We start from the raw sequence: 10,020 nt of genomic DNA on the forward strand, positions 1-10,020 counted from the left end.
TGATCTAATTTGGTTAAAATTTTATTAGGCTTTAATTATTAAATAAAGTATGGGTCAAATATGTGTAGATACTCTAATAATTGAGTTCTAATCAAATTCTAATTAGCCTATCATTATAGAATTTGATTAGAACTCAATTACTAGATTTTCTACACATATTTGATTAGAACTAATATGCCAAGGTTATAAATATTAGGGTTATGGTCCTCAAATTATACACAATATATATCTTTTCTAATATCCCATCATTAGGAAAAAGAGAGCAGATATTCTCTGAATTTCTTGTGTGCTAATTTGGAAGATCAAATCCTCAAGATCCGATAAAACTTCAAGGAATTCCTAGATTCAGGTACGCTTCCGCATCTAATTTTGTTCTTGATGATTTGACATGATAGATCCTGATTTATTCAATTTTATTTTAGATTTATTTTACAAATCTAACATGACATGCTTGATTGCTAATTTATCTTTACCTAAAGCTTCATTTTTCTATCTCTGTGACCTATTAAAATTCCAAATAAACCAAGTTCATCATTTGCCAGGAATCCTACCACAGATTTTTTTTTTTAATTCCATAAAAATAATTAAACAAATAAAATATGACCACAAAAAAGTTAAACGCGTTAAAAGTTTGGGTAAATTATATTGTTAGTTGCTAAATAATGAGTAAGTTTACATTTTGGTAAAAAATATTACAATTTGGTTACTAAACTATTCAAAAATTTTCATTTAAGTAATTGGGTTGTTAAAATCGATGTTATATGGCTTTCTCTATTCATATTATTTGCACCAATCAAAAACTTTTTTTCCCTTTTTTTCTACGGTTCAATTTTTTTTCATGAAACAACTTTAGACGTTATGAACATGCGAATCAAAATTCAAACTTTTTTTTTCCAATCTCCAACATTGACCATTAGATCGACTAAGACCTAAGCTAAGGTATATTGTTCTACTCGTCGATAGATACTGATCCACTATATCGATTGTCAAATTGTTGCTTGGAGCTCTCTGACGAAACTTCTTTTAAAAAAAATTTTAACAACTCAGTGACTTAAATAAAATTTTTAAAATAATTCCGTTACTTAAATGAAAACTTTCAAATAGTTCAATGACAAATTATAACTTGTTTTAGTTAAGTGACCGAAACGAAAACTTACCCATTATTTATTGACTAACAGTGTAATTTACCATAAAAATTTTATAGAATTCTTTTGCTTTCCCATTTCCATTAAGTATGAAAATGACATCGTCTCATTTTCTTTAGATCATATATAATTAAAATTCTTTTAATGTTTCTATAAAAAAAATTCTTTTAACGTTTCTGTTTTTACTTATCATTATGAAAGCTTAAAAATCCAACAAGATCTTGGTATAGCTTTCATTTTAGCACCACTTTAGATGGCACTTTTCCAAATTATCTTCTTCATAGTCGTCTCCATTTTACTATCATTTCAACCATCAACAAGCGCTGGAATTTGTTCAGTTTTTCATGTGGGGATCGATGGATTCACTTCCCTTTTCGTCTTAGCAATCAACCTGATCGTTGTGGCTATCCTCGTTTCAATCTCTCACGCAAAAAATTAGACTAAAGCAATTCTCATCCTTACATTTTCCGGTGAATTCATAGTCGAAAATATCGATTATTTGTATCAAGGTATATGGATCAACGATCCTAATTATTGCACCCCAAGGCGTCTCCTTAAGGGTCTTAACCTCTCTGGTACTCCTTTTAAGCTTGAATATCCAGAAAGCTATGTGTTTCTAAATAGCTCAAATGGTGCAATATCGAAACAACTTCCCGAAGTAAGGTACATTTCTTGTCTTAGCGGAGAAACTTTTTCTGGGGTGGCCATTTTAGAGAATCAGCTTGATATGTAGGGTTTTAGTTCCAGCTTGGGATTCTGTATGAGATTAACTTGGAATGAACCCGATTGAATGTCTTGTGAACTGGCGGTGGGAATTGCATGCTCAAGAGTGATACGGCTATGGATATCCAGTGCTCCACTGATTTTTAGGTGACCAAAATTCATTCGATTAGAAAAAGTAATAAAAAATTGATTTTTAAAAATCAAACCCAATTATTTAGCTTTTTCAAATTTTATTCGAGTCAAGTTAAATTTTATAATTCAAATAACTTGAATAATTTGAATAATAAATTTGTGTAAATATCTTTTGGTCCTTGTCAATTTTAAAATGAACAAATTAGTCTCTCAACAAAATTACAAAATAATTCAAAATAATTTTTAAAATTTAAAATATTCATAAAATTCCAACATTTATATTTTCTAAAAATTATAAATTTAAAAAATAAAAATTCTAAAAACGTTCTAAAGGATATTTAAAAAGTTTAAAAATATTTTTTCTAAAATAATAATTTTGGAACCTAAATAAGTTAATTAACTATTCAAGTTTATCTTATTAAAGTATTTTTTCTTCTTATTTTGCTTTGAAAAAATTTCAAATATATATGGTTTCTAATTTATGTGCTCTAATATAGAATTAGTTATATTGTAATAAAATTTTAATTTAACATGTTTAATTTTTTAATTTAACTCGAACAACTTCACTCAATTCAACTTAACTCGAAATTTATTTCACTCGATTCGATTCAAAAGAAATTTCAAATCGAGTAAAGATGATAAAATAGAACTCGTCAACTTGATTAATTAAAAATTTTTTCACTCGATTCGATCAAACGCTCACGCTAAATAATTTTAGCTTTAGATACTTAAAAATTAATTCGTTCATTCTCAAAAACTTCACAAATAGAAGTAATATAGTCATGTGTCTTCACCTAATAATAAAAATTAAAATAGATCTATCATTAAATTTATTAATTTTTTTATATAATACAGTTTCAAACTCGCATAGACACACACTAACCACCACACGGGAGAATCTGTGGATTGAACCCTGCTCATGAGCATGAGTGAACTCTCTTTCAGCCAATGGGCTACTTCTCGAGTTCCATTAAATGTATTTTACACAACAAATATATTATTATATGTACTGTAATGTCATATTAAATTATTATTCTTACATAATATTAATAGAAAAATCATGTCACTTTAGTTAATAAATTTAGCAATCACTAAAGTTTCAAATTTCAAATAATATAGTCTAAAAATAATTAAAGTAGAAAATAAGTACTAAATACATAATTTATACATAGTACAAGACTAACAGTAGAATTTGACCTAATGAATTTAACTAGTACTATTTAAGTCATGACTAGAAGCTTAAATTTTCAAAAATACAAAAATTAAATTTGATAAAATTAGAGTACAATGATTAGATACGTAACTTGCGAATGATATATGGACTAATACAAAAATTTAACCTAAATTCTTTTTACTCTGTTTATACAATTATTTATTTATTTTGCACATTCAAGTAAAAATTATTTAGAATTTTTAAAAAATTATACACCAATCATTTAAGCCAAAACATAGACGTGAAAATAGCACATTGTCTTGTATTATTCCACAAGTAACTATCGGAAGCATAAATATTATTCTTTTCACTTCCACAGGAATTTCAAGAAAAGCTAAACTCTGTTTAATTTTTGGAGTGGGAATACCCCTCTTATGCCTCCTAGGGTTTGTTGTCATAGCATCAACAGCATAATCTGGAAATCTCCGTTCCAGTCGTCGTCCCACGTTGATCAGCTGCTCCTGATGCCAAAGGGCTTAACGGACCAAGTATCGATTCCTATCCAGTAACCTTGCTTGGTGAAAGCCGGCGATTACCGAGGCCAAGTGGCAATACTTGCTCAATATGCCTTCGTGAATACCAAGCTCATGAAAAATTAAGGACTATTCCGAGCATTATTTTCATGTTGATGAGTGGTTGAAATTAAATGCTGCTTGTCCAATATGTCGTAACACTACTGATAAATTTCATTCCACTGTTCCATCATAATATATAGGATTAAATTAACCCAGCGTGCGTAATTTTATGGTTTTCTGTTTCCATAATTATTGAATTTCAACTATATAAATATAAAGTGTGGTAACCATTTTTTGAAAAACTAAAATCGGCTTAAATTTTGAAAATGGAAATAAATAGAGGAGTCGCCACCAATCTTTTTTGATGAGGTTTGATCGGGTCACCTCATAAAAGTGGTTGTTTTTAATAAATGGTTTGATTTATTTAAACAACGATTTTGGTTCACGCAAATCAAGAAAACAGGTTCGGGAGTCGGTTACGCACAAGAAAGGATTAGCACCCTCGATACGCCCATAATTGGTACCTAGTTGATTAATTAGTGTCTTAGTGTCGAAGATTTGAAAACTTGAAAGAATTTAAAATACGATCCCTCTTTGTGTCGAAGATTTGAAAACTTGAAAGAATTTAAAATACGATCCCTCTTTGTATTAATGTTGATTTAAAAATGATCGAATAAATTAAAACGGATGTTAAGGACTCTCTCATCTCGAAGTAATAAAATGTCACACCCAGTAAGTTAGGACACGTCATCTCGAACTTTGAGAATGAGCTTGCCTTTATTTAAAATTCATGTATTTTAACTTTTTTGAAAAGGATATTCGTTTAGCTAGGGTGAACGAGAAAAATCGAAACCCAGTAAGTTAGGGCACGTTTCCTCGAATTTTCGAACACCGAATATTGCCTTTATTTGCGAAAGACCTTATTTCGAGGTAACAAAATGTCATACTCGGTAAGTTAGGGCACCACACCTCGTATCTCCGAAAATAAGAATTTTTTTAAAACTCGTATTGATTAAAAATAATATTCCGTTATTTAGGTAAAATGAGAAGAAATCGAAACCCAGTGAGTTAGGGCACGATTGTTTCGAATTACCAAATACGGAATATTACTTTTATGAAAGAATTTTTTAATGTATTGAGTAAAAATATAACGTTATTTATAGTAAAACATAAAAGCAAATTATGGTGCTAATACGTAATAATAAGTGCGATAGTGTCAATAACAATAATATGAGCAATTATAAGAGGTGAAATAATAGCAAGGCTAGTAATATGTAACTATAAACAAATACATGAGGAAAATGAAATGATCGAATATATAAGTAAATTAACGAATAAATAAAAATGAATAAAACATGGAACAACAAAATGGCAATGATAACTAGAATGATAATAATAATAATAATATAAATAATAATAGTATAAAACGATAATAACATATGGTATTAAACATGATAGTAATAATGTAAATATGAAATAGTAGGAACATATATATATATATATATATATATATATATATATATATAAAACATATAATACTAGATTAAAATATATGTACAATATTTAATGAAAATAGTAATAATAAAAATAACTAATAATAACAATATATAAATATATACATATATGTATTAAAATATATACGTAATAATAGAAATAAAATGTATACGTAGTATTAAAAATATATACATAATATATACACACTAGAAATAATAATATTGAAAAAAATATTACATAAATATACACATATATATATTAAAATTTATATATAATAATGATATTAAAAGTATGTACAAAAATAAAAATAGTGTAATATAAAGTGGAAAATAATGATAATAATATATGAATAAAGAAATATATATATATATATATATATATATATATACCAAGAACATATTCATAATAATAGTATTGAGTATTAAAAGTATATACATAATATAGACAAAATATATGCATAATGTAGTATTGAAAGTATTTTCATGGGATAATATAAAAATATATGAATAATGTGATATTAAAAATATATACATAAATAGGATAAAAATAAGAAATCAAATAAAACCTTATATAAGGGGAAAAAATCGGATGTAAAAGTAAACTAAGAATATATATAAAAATGATATGAAAATAAATAACAAAACAATTTATGGCCAATTTTAAGATTGATAATATATATATATATATATATATATATATATATTAGTATAAAATAAATCATACCTTTTAAATAAATAATAATCTTAGAAAATAAAATGACCCCTTTTAGCATAAATAAAATAAAATAAAAATAAAAGGCACAACAAATTTTAAATCTTATTTAAAAGGGTTTAAAATAAATAATACGTAAAAGATAATATATATATATATTAAAATATATAATAAAATAACTTAATATAAATAAGAAATAATTTAATATAGAATAATAAAATAAGCGAATAAATAAATAAAAAGGGTTAAAATTGGATGAAATAGGGACTCAATCAAAACAAAAATAAAATCAGAGGTAAAAGAATAAGAAATAAGCGTATAAGGACCAAATTAAAGTACACAACACATCATAGGGACCCATTTGGAATTATACCCTATCACCAAACAACTTCGTTTCATTAGCTAAACAAAATCAAGCCTAAAACCCTAAAATACATTCAGCCACTTAAGAACAAATCAAAGAAAAAAAAACCTCAAGTCTTTCCCCGCTTCATTTGGTGAACCAAAAATAGAACCCTAACCTCCCATTTCATTTCCTCACCGAACCCTATGCTTCCCTTTTAAGTGACGATCGCCACCGTGAGCGGCGACCAACATGCTTAAGCCTCGGGGTTCTTCTCTTTCACCTTGAGATCCTCTTTATACTTGATCTCGTGAAGCGAAGAGGTTTCACGGCATATTTACAAGGTAAAACTTCGTTCTCCTTGTCTTTTCTACTTTTAAATGCGAAAATGAAAGTCCAAAAGGAAAATAAAACTCAAGAAAACTCAAAACTACAGAAAATTTAAGTCAAAAATCACCTTTTTGAAACTGACTTTCTTTCTTTTTTATTTCTTTTTCGTGTTCAATACAATTTTTGTTAGAAAAATCCCCCATAAAATACAATCTATTATTTCCCCCATTTTTTACATTCATCATTCAGCCTTTTAAAGCCGATTACAAATATAAAAAATGTTTCTGCTACTGTTTGCGTGTTGTGTTTATCTACTCTTCTTGGTCTGTTTTGCAGGGATGGCAGAAAGTTGGTGGTGGCAGCAAGATGGGCATACTGGTACGGCGGCTAGGGTTTTAGAAAAATTTGATTTTCTTTCTTTGCTTTTTTTTTTGTTTGGGCTAGGGTTTAGGTTGTTGGGCCTGGACAGATTTGGCCCAATACAGTTGCCCCTCTTTGCTCATTATCGTGTAACGAGAATGGAGCAAAGACTTTAAAATGGGCCAAATCTATCTGGTCTTGTAAGATCTTGACTTCTTCGGTACTTCTCTTTTTCAAGTAGCCTCGTTCTAACCCACTGCAACTTCAGAGGTATAAATTTGTACCTTTCATCTGCTTTGCCGCAATATAGAGAATTTGATTCGACCCTACTGCAACTTCAGAGGTATAGGACTTGTAACTCGTAGCTTTGATCTGTTCCACTGCAACTTCAGAGAAATAAGATCAATCTGCTCCACTACTGCTTAGGGATATAAGATCTACAATTTCTGGCCTATTACCCTACTGCTTAGGGGGTTAAGGCTCATCGTCTTCTACTGTAAATTCAGGGAGACAAGATCTGCAATCTTTAGCCTACTCCACTACTGCTTAGGGAGATAGGATGGTGGCTTAAATTTGCTTCACTGCAACTTCAGGAAGGCAAGATTCGCCTTCTTCGATCTGCTCCACTACAACTTCAGGGAGGCAAGATCTACAATCTTCAGCCTACTCCACTACTGCTTAGGGAGATAGGATGGTGGCTTAAATCTACTTCACTGTAACTTCAGGAATGCAAGATTCGCCGTCTTCGATCTGCTCCACTACAACTTCAGGGAGGCAAGATCTGCAATTTTCAGCCTACTCCACTACTGCTTAGGGAGATAGGATGGTGGCTTAAATCTGCTTCACTGTAACTTTAAGAAGGCAAGATTTGCCTTCTTTAATCTGCTCCACTGCAACTTCAGGAAGGCAAGATCTGTAATTTTCAGTCTGTTACCCTACTGCTTAGGGGTTTAAGGCACATTGTCTTTGATCTGTTTCCCTAGTGCTTAGGGGGTTAAGATCTATAATTCAGCTTGTTACTCTACTGCTTAAGGGTTTAAGGCCCATCGCCTTTGATCTGTTTCCCTACTGCTTAAGGGTTAAGATCCATCACCTTCGATCTGTTTCCCTACTGCTTAGGGGATTAAGATCTATCATCTTCGATCTGTTTCCCTACTGCTTAGGGGGTTAAGATCTGTAAATTCAACCTGTTACCCTACTGCTTAGAGGTTTAAAGCTCTTAACCTTTGATCTGTTCCACCACTGCTTAGGGAGACAAGATCTGTAAATTTAGCCTGTTACCCTACTGGTTAGGGGTTTAAGGCCATTCGTCTTTGATTTGCTCCACTACTGCTTAGGGAGACAAGATCTGTAAATTTAGCCTGTTACCCTACTGCTTAGGGGGTTAAGGCCCTTCGTCTTCGATCTGCTCTACTACTGCTTAGGGAGACAAGATCTGTAATTCAACCTGTTTGTAATACCCCTACCCGTATTCATTGCCGGAATAGGGTACGAGGCATTACCGAAGTTTACGAATTAATTTTTTTTTTTAATTCAACATATTTTCATGATAGATTCATGCATTTATATAAGATAACATCATCACATATCTATAACCAGGTTTGTTAACCATACTAATGGCTAACTTTACATTCATTTCACGTTAACATTTACTTTGTTAGCTTATACATGCCATTGATTTCCAAAATAAAGTTTCTTTATATACCGAAATCCTGAGGTTGACAATGTGATGTGTCTCCGACCAAATCCGACCTCCGAGCTCTTAACACTACAAAACAGGGAAAAAGGAAACGGGGTAAGCACTTTGTGCTTAGTAAGCTCATGTAACAAGAATTATACTTACCTAATATTTTCAATACAATATAATAAACATTCATATATCCATTCAATGCATTATTACCCTAACATGCACAAACTCAACATTCAAGTTAGTACAATAATTTCCATGTATCAATAATATATATATATATATACCATGATTGATGTACTCATCAATACCATGATTTTCATTCCCTTATTATTTTCATATTTATCCGTTGAATTTATCGAAATTTCGATGGATTTTCAGAGGTACACATTTAGTGTACAATTCCGGGCCCGTCAATTCATATTCATGTGCGCACATATCCATTTCAGAGAGCACACTCCCGCGAACCTCAACCTTGCAGCGGGATTACCGGTCGAGCTAAATCCGCAATATAAACTCATAGAGTATTGTCGGGATTACCAGTCCAGGCTAAATCCCCTGCAACGACAATTACTCGAATGAGCTTGGATCTGAATTACCAGTCCAGGCTAAATTTAGGCCCTAATTCGGATTACCCGTCTGGGTTAAATCCATTTTACACATATTCTTCGGGAGGGCTATATCAGGATAGGATCACCCGTCCGGGCTAGATCCTTTTTTTCCGTCAATTCCTTTTCAGAGATCCATCAAATTTTCCTTTCATTCAACCGGGATTTCTTCCCATTTTATCAAATATATCAATGCTTCATAAATTTTCATACAATGAACATTCAAATCATATTCATATCAAAAACATGCATTTCAAGCATTTAAGAATATAATTCAAGTTACACGAACTTACCTTGATACTTGTTTGTAAACAGTAAAAATCTATTAATCCCGAACTTTTTCCTTTCCTCGATCTAGCTTCGTATTTGAATCTTCTGGATCTAAATAAATAAATTTAATTATCAATTTAATACATTTCATGTTCATATGCAACATTCTCTATAATTCAACTATTATTTATAGTTCATTCAAAGCTGTCTACTTGAGTCATAGTCACTAAATTATTTATAACTTGAGCTACGGAACTCCAAATTAAGATCCGTTAATTTTCCATGAAACTAGACTCATATATATTTTTACCATAAAATTTTCAGAATTTTTAGTTTATCCAATAAGTACAGTTTATTCTTTAAATTCACCCCTATTCTGTTGTCTAACAGTTCTGACCCTTCTTCACTAAAAATAAATTATCTCTTTATACAGAATTCAAATGATGTTCTTGTTTGTTTCTATTAAAAATAGACTCATTCAGAATTCTA

General features: G+C 30.4%; 1 long non-coding RNA gene across 1 annotated transcript; it reads right to left on the bottom strand.

Moving 5' to 3' along the window:
• Positions 1-8,528: 8,528 nt before the first annotated feature.
• Positions 8,529-9,725, bottom strand: LOC128296650 (uncharacterized). Its single transcript, XR_008287228.1, has 2 exons — positions 9,555-9,725; positions 8,529-8,734 (listed from the first exon to the last, which is right to left on the bottom strand). It is a non-coding gene; the product is annotated as an uncharacterized LOC128296650 (long non-coding RNA).
• Between the last annotated feature and the right edge of the window lie 295 nt (positions 9,726-10,020).

The sequence above is a fragment of the Gossypium arboreum genome, chromosome 1 (genome assembly GCF_025698485.1).
Source record: "Gossypium arboreum isolate Shixiya-1 chromosome 1, ASM2569848v2, whole genome shotgun sequence".
NCBI classification, from domain to species: Eukaryota; Viridiplantae; Streptophyta; class Magnoliopsida; order Malvales; family Malvaceae; genus Gossypium; species Gossypium arboreum.